Source organism: Cebus imitator, unplaced genomic scaffold (genome assembly GCF_001604975.1).
Source record: "Cebus imitator isolate Cc_AM_T3 unplaced genomic scaffold, Cebus_imitator-1.0 Scaffold9, whole genome shotgun sequence".
NCBI lineage: Eukaryota > Metazoa > Chordata > Mammalia > Primates > Cebidae > Cebus > Cebus imitator.
In genome coordinates this window covers 5,754,370-5,771,568 of record NW_016107324.1, presented here as the reverse complement: position 1 = coordinate 5,771,568, position 17,199 = coordinate 5,754,370, and the positions used below count along the sequence as shown (strand labels likewise).

Sequence of the window (17,199 nt, the reverse complement as noted above, 5' to 3'; positions counted from 1 at the left end):
CCTATGCATTATCCACTTATGGGCCTCATGTTGCAGGGCACTGTTGATCTGAAATACTTTTGGTCCTTTGGAGGACAGTGTAGAGCTCAAGGTCTTTCTGTACGTTTTTTAAGAGATGGAATCTCACTGCATTGCCCAGGCTGGAGTGACGTGGCTATTCACAGATGTGATCATAGTGTACTACCACCCCAAACCATGGGCTAAAGCCATCCTCTAGTCTCAGCCTCCCAAGTAGCTGGGATTACAGGTGTACACTACCATGACCAATCTATGTGTTATTAAATCAGCAAAATCTTATTTTTCTGCTAAGAGTCACATTCCTAAATTGCAGTGCTTTTAGTTAGGATGTGACACATTACATCTATATCAATTGTATCACTAGATGAGTATTTTCTTGGTCTTTTGCTTTTTCGTGGGGTTAAGGAAGTACTAGCAGGGAGATGGAAGAACATTTATTATTTCATCTGCACAGTTATGGATCTTTGGGACAGTTTATAAATATGGAAGGGCAACTGTGCTTTTACTTCCCACCAAGTGGCATCCAACAGAGGCTGCATTTGCAAGGTTTAACTCACATTCAAATAGGGCTTAAAAGAAATCAGATCTCATTTACTAAAGTATCAAGCTCGGGCAAGTCTTCATCTTCTTTAAATCCCCTTAGTTTTAATTACTCCCTGTGACTGTTTGGACATGTCGGATATTATTTTATGTTTTAAGCTGATGATAGTAACTCTGCAGTAACTTCAAAAGGTATAGCTTGTGTCAGACCACTCTGTTTTGGGAAGAGGGTTACTGCATTGCCATTTAGCTTTCAACTTGGACACTCAGCTACATTATAAAACTTTTATAGATTAATTGCATAGAAATAACTGGCACCTATTTTTAATAGGTTCATTTTCTTTTCTTTCCCTAGATAGGCTTTTACATGCCTAGTGGACATTCCTTCAGAGGACTGAACTTTACCACCAGAAATAGTAAAAGGGAGAAGTTTATGTTAAGAGTTATAGTATATTACAAGCCCCATAAAACCCCATTCTTTTATAAAAGTGCATTGCTGTTTAAAATGTATCCAGTATTAAAGCCTTTAAATGCTTAAGTCTTTACTTATAACTATTAATATGGATATATTAGCAAATTTTGACATTCCATCACCAATTCTTCCTCAAAACTTGGGAAAAATGTGTGCATACATGTATGTACGTATATGTATGTATACACACTGTGTTTGCATGTATGCCTTGTGTGTCTGTGTGTGTATGCATGCTAGGATTACTGCCCTGATCTGTACTACACAGCTCCAGGGACACAATTCACACTGAGGTCATCTGTTAATGCTGACTCCTCCCTCAAGAGTTATATAGGGTACAACATTCACAGTTTTACCCAGAGGTCCTGGAATGTGCCAATATAATTCTTGCCATGTCACAGGAGGTACTTATATACTATTTCTCAATTCAGAATATTTGGAAAGAGATGAAGACATCTGTAAATTATCAATGAATGATTTCTATCTGTTCCATAGCATCTACTCTACTGCATAGTCATTTCTGCTGAAAATCCATCTCTTTATTCATTTTCAAAACACCTTTTTTTTTTTTTTAATCCTGTTGCTGGAAAAGGGGAAGATATTGTTCTGGGATCCAGAAATGGAATTTGACTTCATTTTCCCATATAGAGTATAGTATACTTAGAACAGTAAGTATCAAGGAATTTTTATAAGCTGTCCTGGGATCAACCATCAGTAACAATACTGAATGTATACAGATTAAAAAGCCAACTCACAAATGAATGTTTACAGCACAGTCTGAACATCTCTCTCTCTCTGTATATACATGTATGTGAGATATGTGCCATATATATGTGAGATATTGATATAGATCAAAAGAGACATATATATACGTGTAAAGATATACAAATATTATTTTCTGGGAGTTGTTATTCTTGCTCCGTTAGAAAGAAATAATCAAATCTTTCAAATATCCAGGGTGGTAAAAATCTAGGCAAGAATGGATGGCTATCAGAGAAAAATAAATGTTGATTCTCTATTTTACACAGTCTACAAAAATAAATTCCAGGTAGACTGTAGGTCTAAATGGGAAAAGCAAAACAATAAAGCTTAAAAAAAGAGAATATCTTCAACTTCCTAGGATAGCAAAGATTTCTTAAAAATAAGAACAAAAATATCTAACCATAAAAAACCCCAGCGAGTGCATGCCTGTAATCCTAGCACTTTGGGAGGCTGAGGCGGGTAGATCATCTGAGGTCAGGCATTCAGTATCAGCCTGACCAACACGGTTAAAACCCTGTCTCTACTGAAAATACAAAAAAATTAGCCCGGTGTGGTGGAGTGCACCTGTAGTCCCAGTTACTCAGGAGACTAAGGCAGAAAAATTGCTTGGACCTGGGAGGCAGAGGTCAGATTGTGCCATTGCACTACAGCCTGAGTGACAAGAGTGAAACTCCATCTAAAAAAAACCAAACAAATGTTGAACTACATTAATATCAAGCAATTCTGTTTATCAAAAGAAACCATAGAGTGAGAGAATATTCACAATTTGTTACAAATTATAATTATAATTATATAACATATATCCAACGAGGCTTGATATCCAAAATACATAAAGGACTGCCCAACAGGAAACAATAGCCCAATAAAAATATGAGTGAAATGCTTGAATGGGCATTTCATGAAAAGAGATAACCAAAACAGCCAATAAACATAACAATATGGCACAATGTCATTAATTATCAGAGATATGCAAATTAAAACTCAATGCAACACCATCATGTATTCAGAGGAATTCCTCAAACGAAAGGCAGATAATACCAAGAATCAGTTAAGTTGTTCAACAACTAGAGTGCTTGCTGGTGGAAGTGTAAATTTGTAAAACCATTTTAGAAAACTGTAACACCTAGTAGAGCTACCTGATGACTCAGCAATTCCTACCATACACCCAACAGAAATACATACATATATTTACCGGTAGACATGTACAGGAATGTTTATAGCAGTAATACATGCCATAGCTTCAAACTGGATATATCTCAATGTCTACCATGATTAGAGTATATTGCAATATGAGAATGAATAAACTACAAGTCACAGGCACACATAGATACATCTCCTCAACATAATATTGAGTGAAAGAACTCAGACAGAAAGAGCTTGTTTCCATTGACTTAACAATTCAACAGAGGTAAAACTAAGGTATGGTGTTGAAAGTCTGGTTGTGGTTAACCTTGGAGGAAGGGGCAATCACTGGGAGGAGACTCAAAGAAACCTCTGGGTGCTGGTAATATTCTGTGGTTTGGTTATCAATTACATGGTTATATATACTTTCTGAGGAGTCATTTAACAGAACACACATGATTTATATACTTTGTATGTTATGCCCATAAAAAGTTCACATTACAAAACAAAAGCCCCAAACATTCTAAGAACAAAAAGCATTTTGTATATGTTCTATCAGAGTTTATGAATTAAATGGTCCTTGGTGTTATCTGGCTTTTTGAGAAAAGGACATTTTTGCTCAGATAAAACATATGCTTTTGTGTTAAAAAGCAAACAAACAAAAAAAAACAACAAAAAAAAACACCTTACTTGATATTTGGAAGAGAAAACACTATTGAGGCAAAATTCTTCTAGGCGTCTGCTTAAAATGGATTTTAATGTCTCTGAAAGTCCTTTTATTGAAAAGGTAGTAAGCTACAAGTTTTCAATTTCATATAATTGACTCAAATATTAATATGCTTGTTACTACTCAAAGATCATCAAAATGCTTATGCTAATCAGTTTGATATTTGGGATGCTAGAGTGGGAATCTATTTGACTACATAAAATAGTCAAGCTGTGTAATCCCTAGGGGTATCCATAGCTGTCATGCTTTAGGTGCATAGGAAGCCATAACCAAGAGGAACTGCTTGGCCAAAACACCCTCACCAAATTAAACAGCATGTATTGAGTTCTTTTAGTTTGTTCTGGTGGAAATGACTGTCTGCTACTTAGAGAGCATTTTTATAGTTCAACCTAACATTAAGGCTTAGAACCAAGGATGTTAGGACTTGATTGTCTCACTTCCTGTGTCAGTGGTGCATCATGTTACCTGGTTACAATTGTTAATGGTGATCATAACATAGACTTGGAGATACGGTGTATTAGGAGCTGTGTATTGTTTTTGATGGTAGCCATGGAGGATGAGGCATACATAAAAAACTGACTTGCATGTAGGCTGTACTTAAAGTTATTTGTAGTCATTTTCTAAAGGTTAGTTTTAAAACACATTTTCCCCACGATTCCTATGTCACTCTGAACAGAGAAGATGAGAGGTGAGAACGCCAATGGTTTCCTATTCAACTTAAATGTAATAAATTACAAACATTTACTGAGTGCTTACCACTTCCAAGACAATGGAGTAACTGTATAAGCTTTTTAGCTTAGCTCAGTGGGTCAAGCCTGTAATTCCAGCACTTTGGGAGGCTGAGGTGGGTTGATTGCTTGGAGTTCAAGAAAAGACTAGGCAACATTGGGAGACCCCATTTCTACAAAATATAAAGAAATTAGTCAGGTGCGGTGGTATGTGTCTGTAGTCCCAGCTATTCAAGAGGCTGAGGTGGGAGGTCGAGGCTGCCATGAGCCATGAAAATGCCACTGTACTCCAGCTGCCTGGGCAACAAAGCGAGACCCTGTCTGTTAAAAAAAAAAAAAAAGCTTTTCACATGACTACACATGTGAACACACACAAAACACACAGATATACATACATAGAAACAACTATCATCAAGGAGATAGATCATTTGGGTATAGATTCTTTTAAACAATCATGTATTCAGACATAACCTGCCTTCTTAGTTTTAGCCTTAAATCTTCATTGGTCTGCTAGATATTTCCACTCTGAACGTCTATTAGCTCAAAAGGAACTTGTACAAAACTCAGCTCTTTCCCCTAGCCCTGACTGGCTTTCTGGTTTTAGCAACATATATGCCCTCAATCCTCCAGTTACCCAAAGTCTAAGGCTTGAAATTACCTTTTATTCTCATTGATGTTATAATTTGCATATCTCTAATGACTAATTATATTGAATACCTTTCATATGCTAATTTGGCAAAGTGTCTGTTGAAATATTTTGCTCATTTTTCTTTTCTTTTGGCTGGATTAAATGTTTTCTTGAGTTTCAAGAGGGCTTTATATAGTCTGGATACAAGTCTTTTTATCAAATATATTCTTTATAAATATATTCTTTCAGTTTGTGTTTGTCCTTTTATTCACTTAGCAATCTCTGTCCAAGAGCAGAAGTTTTTAATTTTCTGAAGTCAATTTTTCTTGACTTTTTCCTTTATCGGTCATGCTTTCAGTATCATATCTAAGAAATCTTTGCTTAACTCGAAGTCATGAAGATTTTCTTTTATGTTGTCTAGAAATCCTACAGTTTTAAGCTTTGCTTAAAATCTATTTTGACTTAATCTCTTTCAAAATGGTATAAGGTATACATGTAAGCTTTTTGGTCTTTCTCCTGGAATATAGATATTCAGCATCATTTGTTGAAAAATGGTTCTTTCTTCACTTCACTCTCCTTGCACCTTAGAGAAGAATCAATTGACCATAGACGCATGTTTCCATTTCTGAATTATCTACATCATTATTGTATTCATTATCTTTTGCCAATGTCACACCATCTTGGTTATTATAACTTTATAAACAGTCTCAAAATCAGGTATCATTAAATCCTTCAACTTTGTTCTTTAGAGTTGTTTGGCTTTTCCAGGCTCTTTCATTTCCATGAATTTTAGAATCAGCATGTCAATTTCTAAAACAAACAAACAAACAAATAAACAAAACAAAGGTTTCTGGGATTTTAATTGGAATTGCATTGAATCTGTAGATCAATTTGGGGAGTAAAAAATCTGTTATCTTATTTTGTTTCTCTGTGTATAAGATGCCTTTTTCCCCTACAGCTTCTTTTAAGGTTCTCTCTTTATTTGTGGTTTTAAGTAATTTGATAATGTTGGACATTGGTGTTCTTTTCAAGCTTCTTGTACTCCAGGATTATTTAACTTCTTGGATCTGTGGCTCTAAGTTTTGATCTAACTTGTAAAGTGTTTGGCCATTACCTAATTATTTGGCCTTTCTTTTCTCTGTGTATTTCGCTTAAGATAGTTTCTATTGTCATGGTTTCTTCAAGTTCACTAGTCTTTTATTCTGCCTTGTTTAATCTGCTATTCCCCACTACGTTTTCCATTTTTGAGATTGTAGTTATCTCTTTAATTTCAATTTGTGTATCTTTCATATTTTCTTTGTCTCTACTTACATGTTCACTCTTCTATCTTCTTGATCATTGATATACTGCTATAATGACTGGGTTAATGTTCTTGTCTACTTATTCTACTATTGGTGGCATTTGTGAGACTGTTTCTATTGATTTTTTTATAGCTCATATTTTTCTATGCTTTTGCATGCCTGCTAATATTTATTGGATACTAATATTTGATGGGAATTTGACTTTGTTGGGTCCTGGACATTTTTTTTGTATTCTTATATTTGAGTTTTTTCAAAGAACTGAAGTTACTTGGAAACAATGTGATTCCTCTAAGGCTTGCTTAAAAGCTTTCCAGGATTTATTTGAACAGGCTCTTTTCTACAGCTACTCTTATTCCACTGAAGGTAAATCCTTCTGAGTGCTCTCCTGATAGTCTGTGAATTATGAGGATTTTCTAATCTGGCCTTTGGGAACATAAGCTACTCCTTCCCTACACAGGATATTCCCTAGAGTATTCTCTCTAGCTCTTTGGTGGTTCTTCCTGCAGGCTTGGATACTTTCTTCACATATATTTGTTGATGGGTACTTAGCTGAAGACTTGGGTGATCCTCTGCAGATGTGCAGAATGATCTCTGTCTTCTTGCACTCTGCCCTGTAAGTTCTTGGACTTTCAACTTCATTACCTCAATTCAGGGTGACATCTGGGTCCATCTGGGCTCCCCTCCGTCTGCTGCTTCCTGGACAGTTCTTCTAGCAGTAGCTGGAGCGATCATAGCACTGTTTGCTTGTTTCCTGCTGTGGGATCACTGCCCTATCGTACCTCATGTTCCATATTTGAAACCATTGTTTCATGTGTTTTCTTAGTTGTTTTAGGCAGGAGGGTGTCTCCAATCCCTGCGACTCCATCTTGGTCAGAAGCAGAAGTTGCCATGACTTTTTAAACCTCTTATGTCAATCTTTGCACCACTCAATTTGCTTCATCATATCACTTGACATTTGAACAACTGGAATTTTTTCTATCTGCTCGCCTTATTCTCAGGCTCTGCTATTTGCAATTCATTTGCTCTAATTTAGTCACAGTAATTTTTATACAACTTGGCTTTCTTCAAAACCAGTGAAGGCTCCCCTTTGGCCACAGGATGTCTGACTCCTACTCTGACATACAAGATCATCTACAATCTGACGAACATTTATCACCCAAACTTACTTTTTTAGTTCAGCTAAGCTGAACTAAACAATACTCTTCAATGTTACTTGTACATCAGTCTGTTTGCCTTATATACAGTTGGCCCAAGAAAAACCCTCTGCTTTATGCCTATTCAAATTCTATCAATTTTCAGTAAGTGTAAGTCCTACTTTCTCTACAGATCCTTTAACACTGTAGTTTATGACACTTGTATATATTTTTGCTCTTATTACCTAAATTACTGTTTTATCTATCAATGCCTTCTTTCTATTCTTTATCTTGGGGGGAGGGGCAGAGTCTTACTGTGTTGCCCAGGCTGGAGTGCCATGGTGTGATCATGGCTCACTGTAACCTATAAGTCCTGGGCTCAAACCATCTTCCCACCTCAGCTTCTTAAGTAGCCGGGACTAGAGGCACATGCTGCCATGCCTGGCTAATTTTTAAATATATTTTTTGTTGAGACGGGGTTTTGCTATGTTGCCCAGGCTGGTCTCAAACTCCTGGCCTCAAGTGATCCTCCTGCCTCAGCCCCCACAAAGACTGGGATTAAAGGCATGAGCCACTGAGCCTGGCCTCTTTTTTTATCTTAAAAGTTAATTTTTCCTAGGCAAGTCTTATTTTCCTCACCAGATGATATTTCTCTTGATGGTAGGAGTTTGTCTTACACATCATCAGCCACAGATTATTGTCTGTCATGTGTCTTGTGGGAGCTTAATATTTAACAGTCATTCTCCATCCTGTCCGTGTTCTCTTACTGAAAATGCAAATATAACTTTCCTATTCCTGACAACCCATCAGCTCCACATAGCTTTGAGGTGATGGGGTGTAGGACCTCTTCCCTTAAGTTCTCACCTCCCTTGCCATCTCCCCCTCAGAAACAATCCCTAGTAATCTCACATGTGGAATCGTTCCACCTCAGGCTGAGGAACAACAATGAAACAGAACAGGCACACCTGGTCTCTCTCCAGCTCGATTGGCCTGACACCTGGAAATCTGGGTTTCTCTGCAGGTCCCACTGAGCTTTAACTCTAGAGAAGTGGGACTTGCTCACCCTCTTCTGACAAAGATTCTCTGCTTGGCCAAAGTCTAGTCAGGCCCTCGAAACTTTTCCTAGGCCCATCTGTCCATGTCCTTAGAAAATCCAATTTTAGCAAAGAACCTGCCACCCTCAGTATCTGATCACCATCCAGATCCGATCAGGCTACTTATTCTCTATCATCCCCTAGGTGAGGTCTGACCACCTGGGCTGTCTTCAGCAAGAATCCCACTAGGTCAGTTTAGCCAGAATCCTCACCTTCCCCTGATGTTTCCTCTAATCACTGAAACATCAGGGGGAAGAGAATCCATTGACTCTACCCTGCTCCTTGGCTGAACATTCCCATTTGCCCCTGCTGGGTTCAGAGTTGAGCCTAATCTCTCTCCGAGTTGCAAGGCCCTATTGCAATGGTTCCTATACCTATATCAATGGCCCTAAAGTCTTTCTTATCATTCTATACAAAGTATCATCAAATAATTTTTTCTTTAACATTCTCAGGAGCTATTGACACCCAAGAAGCAGGGTGCTTTTTGGCTGGGTATCCAGATATATCAAATAGCTTCTAAAACTCTTAAGAGAATTATTTTCTCTATATTCTGAGATTCTAAGCCATCCTTCTGATGTCACTAGCCCAGTGGATCTTAACTTTTTATATGTGTGGCACACATTTAAATGCTAGGATTGCTAACTGCTGTGGTGTTATAACAGCTCATGGCACCTGGAAAAAATTTACAGTTGTCATTCTCATATCAACTCCTAATTATGTTTCTTAGTGTGCAGCACACACCACATCATCTCCCTGAATTATTACATTATTATGAGATCACCAAAGGTGCTGGTCTTTATCTTGACTATTGTTTCTGCCTGGAATGCTCTCCCAGATGTAGATGTGGTTTGCTCTCTCATTTCATTCATATCTCTAATCTGTCACTATTTGATTGGAGAGGGCTTCTCCAACCACACTCTCTAAGACAGCACTCCCTCCTACCCTTCACTTTCCATCTTCTTACCCTGTTAGGTTTTGTCATAGCACTCACTGCCGCTTGATAATTTGCTTCTTTTCTGCCATCATGGGTAAGGCCTATGTGCCTAGAATAATGCATAGCATACAACAGGTGCTCAAAAAATACTGATTAAATAAATGACTAGAACCCCATTTTCCTTGGTAATTTTTATTTAGGCAAAATTCTCTCATGTTCAGAGTAACACACAGTCTCTTTGGCGCCAGCAGAGGATTACATAACCCCATTCTAATCTCTGACCTCTGTCATCAAGCAGTGCCTTAGCTTAGTTCAACTACCTGTTTGAGAGACATCACTATAATAGAAGATCAAGTCATTAGGGTCTTAATTTTTTCATTATATTTTCCCCTTGGTGGGCTGCTGTCACCCATCTGTCAGTAAATTACTCTACTTTCACATAGAACCTGGTTCTGCGTAAACTAACATTAACAAAAACCTCTTTTTATTTACATGTACATATATGCACATAGCCAAAGGAGGAAGTAAGAATTGCCCACGTATAACTGGGGAGGAGGCTAGTGGTGACAGTAGGAAATTATAGCTTCTGGGCCTAGGGCTTCTGCCCCAGCTGACTGCAAACCCATTCTATATTGCAAAAGAAAACGACTTGTCTTAGTATGTGGGTTCCTCAAGTAAAACAAAACAGAACATTATTCGATTTTGTGTTTACATGTTTAATGGTTGTGCTCCGAGCTGGGATTTTGCTATTTCAAACTGTATAAAAGAACAGTTTATGAACTGGGGTTCTTAGGGGCCATGTCAGCTAAGGAACAGATTTATGAACACAAGTTAAATACATGGGGAGAGGCTGGGAGTGGCTTCTGAAAGAGATAAAAGAAATCGTAAAATTTTAGGAGTTAGGGGATGGGAAAAATACATAGAACTGACTTTTATATGTTCGGCGTGGGAGAGTTCAGAAACAGAATTCTCAAGACAAAATTCAATTAAACTAAATTCTGTCAGGTAATGGATACCCACATGCAGTATTTACTCTAGGTCTTCAGAGGCCAGGAGACTCTCCCAGCCTCCTCAAAGCCATCTGCACCTGTCAGGGTTCAAGTTCCTTTCTTATGGCTTCTTAGAAGCAACATCTTAACTCCAGTGATAAGTTAGCATTTCCAGGAAATAAAATAGCAAATTAATTGGGATAAATAATAGGAATCTCAAAGAATTTTTCTCTCACAGAAAAAAACTCAGATATTTGGGACTTCCCAGTTTTAGCACTGAAAGTCCCACGGGCAGGAAATCTCCTCAGTCCTGAGCCAACCAGGATGGTTGGTTTCCCTTGAGATACCTACTTGCAGGATGATAGGCCCCAAGTTATGAGACATGAGCCAGGACTGTTTTGTGAATTGTGGGAAGTCATTGCCTGATGTACCAAGGGCAAATCAGTGGACTCGTGGTGAGAGGATCTAGGCAGGATGGTGGAAGAGCTATTAAAAAGCAAGAACTTTGGGGTCAGGCAGACATGGGCTCATATGGAATTTTTGTTGTTTATCAGTCCTGTGACCTTTCGTAAATCATTTAACTGTTTTGAGCCTCTGCTACTGGAGTTGTTGGTTGTATGAATTAAATATGGAAATGTGGAATATACTTAGTGCTGTGTCTTATATTGAAGAAGCATGTAACTAATGATCTGCAACAGATGCTCATGATCATCACAGTGAGTTTCGGAGTCAGTGATTCACTTTCTGGCTCTTTTATTACTTATTGTTGTGACCCTAGGCAAGTCAGTTCACTTCTCTAAGCCTCAGTTTCCTTGTCTGTAAAGTGAAGATAACAATAGCAGCTGTCTCTATCCCAGAGGATTATAGTAAAAAGTAAATGAGATGATGCAGCTTTAAGGGACAATGTAAACTAAAGCACGGTTCAAATGCAAGGTTTTTAAGATCTAATACTACAGTCAGCCCTAAATAAGGAACTGGAACTCCTGATATGAAATAGATAATAGTAGTTACATGTATTAAAAATGATCACTTGAGCCTGGGCAACATGGCAAAAACCCTGTCCCTACAAAAAATACAAAAGTTAGCCCAGTATGATGACGTGCCTTTAGTCCCAGCTACTTGGGAGGCTGAGGGGGGAGGATCACCCGAGTCTGAGGAGTATGAGGCTGCAATGAGCTGAGATCATGCCACTGCACTCCAGCCTGGGCATCAGTGTGAGAATCTGTCTCAAAAACCAAAAACCAAAAAAATCATCATTTAGCATACTGTGTATGGGTTTGGTCGTTTCACTTCAGATTTAAATAGAGTCAAAGGAGGGGAAACCCCTTGATTCTTGAAAGAGACAAGTTTTAGGGCAAATACAAAGGGAACACCCCTTATTACTGCAGTAATCAACTCACAGGATTCATTTACCCAACATTGAAAGCTTAAACACATAAACAACCTCACAAAGTTCTAGCTTCCTTACTTTGGACTTTCTATGCATGTGTTTATTAAAGGAATCATATTTCAGGCTGTATCTTTCACTTTGAAGTTTGTGTCAAAGATAACTCTTTTGTGACATCAACTTCAGAGAATGCCCCAATCTTGAAATTCTTTCCTGCCCCATTTTCCCTGACATTGTACACTTCTCTCCCAGTTTTGGTTTGTTTGAATGAATAAGTGAATAAAAGGACAAACGATTTTAACATTCCTTTCTTTCTTTTCCTATCCACCCATCCCCTCATCCCTAGAACCAGCTCTTAAGATCCTGGCAGTATGCTGCACATTGACAAGAACATCTTATTCATCCTATTTTTATAAAATTTAGAGAGATAAAGAAGATCTAGTATTAAAAAGGCTCCCATAGACTAGTACAGTTTTCTTAGATTTGAATATACTATCCCATTTGTTGTTGTAATCCTACTTGTTATTATTGAGACGGAGTCTCACTCTGTCACCCAGGCTGGAGAGCAGTGGCATGACCTCAGTTTAATCTAACCTCCACCTCCCGGGTTCAAGCAATTCTCTTGCCTCAGACTCAGCTGCTCTGTGTAGTGTTACATAATTCAATCTACTAAAAGGCACAAAAGACTCGATGGACTCCCATGACTTTTGTTTTGGAAGTTACTCTTATGCCTGGTTCTCTAGTTATAGACATGTACATATTAGCATACATCCCCACATAGAACTTCAGATATAAGCTTCTTCAAAAAAAATTCCACTTTTATTTTAGATTCAGTGAGTATATGTAAAGGTTTGTTACATGAGTATATTGCATGATACTGAGGTTTGGGGTACAAATGATTCTGTCAACCAGGTAGTGAGCATAGTACCCAACAGGTAGCTTTTCAGCCCACCCCACCTCTATACCCTAGTAGTTCCCAGTGTCTATTGTTCCCCTCTTTATGGCTGTGAGTACTCAGTGTTTAGCTCCCACTTATAAGTGAGAACATGTGGTATTTGGTTTTCTGTTCCTGCATTAATTTGTTTAGAATAATGACCTCTAGCCACATCTATGTTGCTGCAAAAGATATGATTTCATTATTTTATACAGCTGCATAGCATTCCATGGCATATATGTACCACATTTTCTTTATCCAATCCATTGTTGATGTGCACCAAGCTTGAGTCCATGTCACTGATACTGTGAATAGCGCTGTGATGAGCATACAAGTGCATCTGTCTTTTTGGTAGAATGATTTATTTTCCTTTGGGTATATATCCAGTGATGGAATCACTGGGTTGAACGGTAGTTCTGTTTTAAGTTCTTCAAGAAATCTCCAAACTGCTTTTCATGTTGGCTCAACTAATTTACATTCTCATCAACAGTGAATAAGCATTCCCTTTTCTCCATAGCCTTACCAACATCTGTTGTTTTTTGACTTTTAATAATAGCAATTCTGACTGATGTGAGATGGTATCTCATTGTGGTTTTTACTTGCATTTCTCTCATAATGAATGATGATGAATTTTTAAAATATATTTGTTGGCTGCTTTTATGTCTTCTTTAGAGAAATGTCTGTGCATGTCCTTTGCCCACTTTTTAATAGGGTTGTTTTTGAGGGTATAAGCTTCTCATGTAAAGGAACTGTGTGTTACTCAGTTCTATATCTAATAGATGGTTTAATTAATGTTAATCAAATTCTAGAACATTTGATTTAGTAGCAAGTGGACTGGTCTGCATAGAACATTCTCATTTTTTAGAATCCATTTTTGACATGTCAGAAGTTAATATTTTTAAAATGTTGATGGCAACAGAAATAGTTAATGAATATTAATAACTATTAAAAATTAGAAGTTTAAAGATCTGTATGAATAATTCTCAGCACATCAAATAAATTTGTCAAGAAATTTAGTTCTAACAATCTACTTGAGATGTAATATTTTCAGTCACACATTCAAATGAGCACATTGGTGCTTGTTCTAAGTTATGTTATTTAAACCATAAATGCTGTATGAAGCAATAGTAGTGTTCAAGAGTCAGAACTCCTGAAATTTGGACCTCTATCAAACTCTCAAAAGCAACATAAACAGCTACATCAACCAAAGGAGCTGATATAAGACACATTAGAAGAGGAAATATTAGAAAAGAATATTAGAAGAGGAAGCATTAGAAGGACACTCTATCAGTTAAAAAATACAAGTCAGAAATAGTGAATCAACAGATTTTAAATTTTCAACTTCAATACATATTTAATTTTTGGCTAGATTGCAGGAAATATGTCATATTCCATATTCAAATGTGTGAGATATATTTCAAGAACCAATGAAATGCCAATGAATACAAACTTGAGATGACAAGTATAACTTTTCTCCTGAGTTAGCATGGTAGAAGTTCATCTACAGTAAGTTTGGTGTGCAAATCATTTTTTGAACAAACATAATAATAAACAATGAGTGACTCATGTCTAAATAAATGGCATTCCCTGAAGGATAAAATTCTGTACATTAACTTGAAAATTACATTCTGGTAACTGCAAGCATTCGTTACTTTTCTTTTTTCCCATTCACTTAGTAATACAAAAGGAAACATTTAAAAAGCAAAGAAAACAAGAGGAAATTCACACAAGAACCAAATATTTGTCCCTTAACCTCCTGGAAATAATTCATGTTGACTTCATGCATCTGTTCAAGCAGAGTACCTGCTATGGATTTATGTAAGTGCACAGCTGTACACCTGTGATCAAGGTTAGTGGTGGCCATCAGTATCTTTGTGTTCCTCTTCTTCCTTGGTACACTGTGAACTATATTTTTTGGCCCCCTTAATCTAGGTGGCCCTGGGTGACCAGTCTGGTCACTGGCACTTAATTGGAAAGTGATTTATGCATCTTTCCGGCCTGGCCCCCAAAACTGCCCTTGAAATCATCTTTACCTTTTCTTTCCTCATTTGCTGATGGGTATAGAGGATCTACTGCAAGACTGAAGCCTTAGAAGATGACGGGAAGACAAAAGAGCCTAGATCCCCGAGTGTCTGTGGGAGCAGAGCACAACCAGGCCCCATCACACTGTCAGGAGCAACAGACATTCTTTTAGTGCTCCTCATATATTTCTGTGACTATGTTGGTTTGTGATATTTAAATTTAAGGTGTAAATATCTCTGTAAAACACCTTACCAAGTTTCTTCACAGACATACTAAAAATATGTCTAATGTTTTATCTACACAGCACTTTGAAATGCTGAGTAGATTTCAGGGAATTGGCTTTTGGTAAAAATAATGAAGTACTACATAAGTATAGGCTCATTTTAGAAGCGGAATAGTCCCTGCAAGTGTTATTTGTTTGAGACCAAAACATGAATCAACAACTTAAGACTAAGCTTCAAACATTTAATACCAACCTAGATCCTTTTTTGGTTGATAGAGAGTAACTTCCTTATGAGCCATGCTGGAGTAGTTTAATTAACATGTCATCTTTTTGTCCTGGCAGTTGCCCATGTAGAGATGAAAAACAATTTTAAAGAACAAGAGATTGGGCCAGGTGCGGTGGCTCATGCCTGTTATCCCAACATTTTGGGAGGCTGAGGTGGGTGGATCACCTGAGGTCAAGAGTTTGAGAGCAGCCTGACCAACATGGAGAAACCCCGTCTCTACTAATAATACAAAATTAGATGGGTGTGATAACACATGCCTGTAATCCCAGCTACTTGGGTGGCTAAGGCAGAATTGCTTGAACCCGGGAGACAGAGGTTGCAGTGAGCCAAGGTTGCCCCATTGCACTGCACCCTGGGCAACAAGATAGAGACTGTCTTAAAAAAAAATCAAGAGATTGGTAAAACTTGAGTGTGAGGAAGGCATATCTCACTTGCTTAAACTATGTGCTGGCAGCTGCTTAAACATATAATTTCTTTCCATGAGTCTAACATAATACATTTCACCACTATACTATTTTATTGAAGATTCTCTGTAAAATGTTTTAATGACGAATAGTAAGCATTTTTTTCCCAATTAAGATTTTTAGCAGTGAAGCTTATCTTTCTTGCCATAACCTACTATGTGTAAATCATGTCTTCCTAAGCTTTATACTTGAAAAGTGTGCAGGGTGAGCTATTTTTCATTAAAACTAGAATTGCATAGAAGTGCTGCCCTTTAACTGTTGGGTTTATGAAGTGGCAACAGCAAAAATGGTCCGATTAGTGGGAAGTTAGTACTATTTATTCACCATTAAATCATAGGTCTCTGTGAAAATGTTGACCTCTTTGCTTCAAATTGGGGCAAAGATAGAGAGTGCAAATTAATATCCAAGGTAGCTTATATGTAAACATTTTAAGCCAATGAGATACAGAGTTATACACGTAGATATATATTCACTAATAGTCATACCCATTAGCATAGACCCATAGACCTAAGGCACAAAGGACAGTGGCAGGGGACTTATTTATGCAAGCAGGAAGAGAAACCTGAATAAAAATTCCAGTGATGACTCAGAACACCACCGTCTCTAGCTATTGTGCATTGCTGGTTATTAAGGCTGATGACTGCTCAACATCAAAGCACTGGCAAACGTGGAAAGACAGGTCCCAAATAGGAAAATAGCTCTGAAATGAAATTCCTTCTGTTTTCCATTCAGCATTATTAGACTATGTGACCTAGATCAGCGTTTCTTTATTCTGTAGCTCTATCTTGGGTAACAAATCCTAGCCTACTCAGAGCTATTGCTAGGGTTCACCTCATGTAAATGCCTTTGGAAAAACAAACAAGCTTAATTGGGGTGTTTTCAATTCCCTAAGATTGAAATGAACTACCGGGAAGAACAGGGCACTCATGGGATGTAGAAACATGCTCGGGTTGACCATGTTGGAGTCAGAATTTACTTAGTGAAATGTGGGAGGAAAAGAGGCTGACACGTTGCAAGCACCAAAAATTATTTGTGGAATGGTTGATGCCATAAACAGAATGTTTTCTCCCTGTAAACTTCATATACTAAAATCCTAACTCCCATGTGATGGTATGAGGAAGTGGGGCTTTGGGAAACTGATTAGGTTTTAAAGGCAGAGGCTCCATGAATGGGATTAGTGGCCTTGTAAAAGATGCCCTGGAGAGGGACAATCCAAGATGGCCGTTTAGGAAGAGCTCAGGATTGCAGCTCCCAGTGAAAGCGCAGAGGGTGAGTGGACGCCGTGTTTTTATTGCCCACAGACTAGGAAATTCCCGGGCAGAGGAGCTCCACGCTCGCCAGCGCGGCTGTTTCGGCCAGCGCCGCTGCTTTGCCCCACGCGGCTGCTTTGTCGGCGCCCTGGAGCCGCGGTTCTCCGTACAAAATTAACCGGTCCGGG

General features: G+C 38.0%; 1 protein-coding gene across 1 annotated transcript in view; it reads right to left on the bottom strand.

The window, feature by feature from the left end:
* The window catches only part of CPA6 (carboxypeptidase A6), a 320,090-nt gene that overhangs the window by 249,153 nt on the left and 53,738 nt on the right, over window positions 1-17,199 (bottom strand). The window lies entirely within an intron of this gene.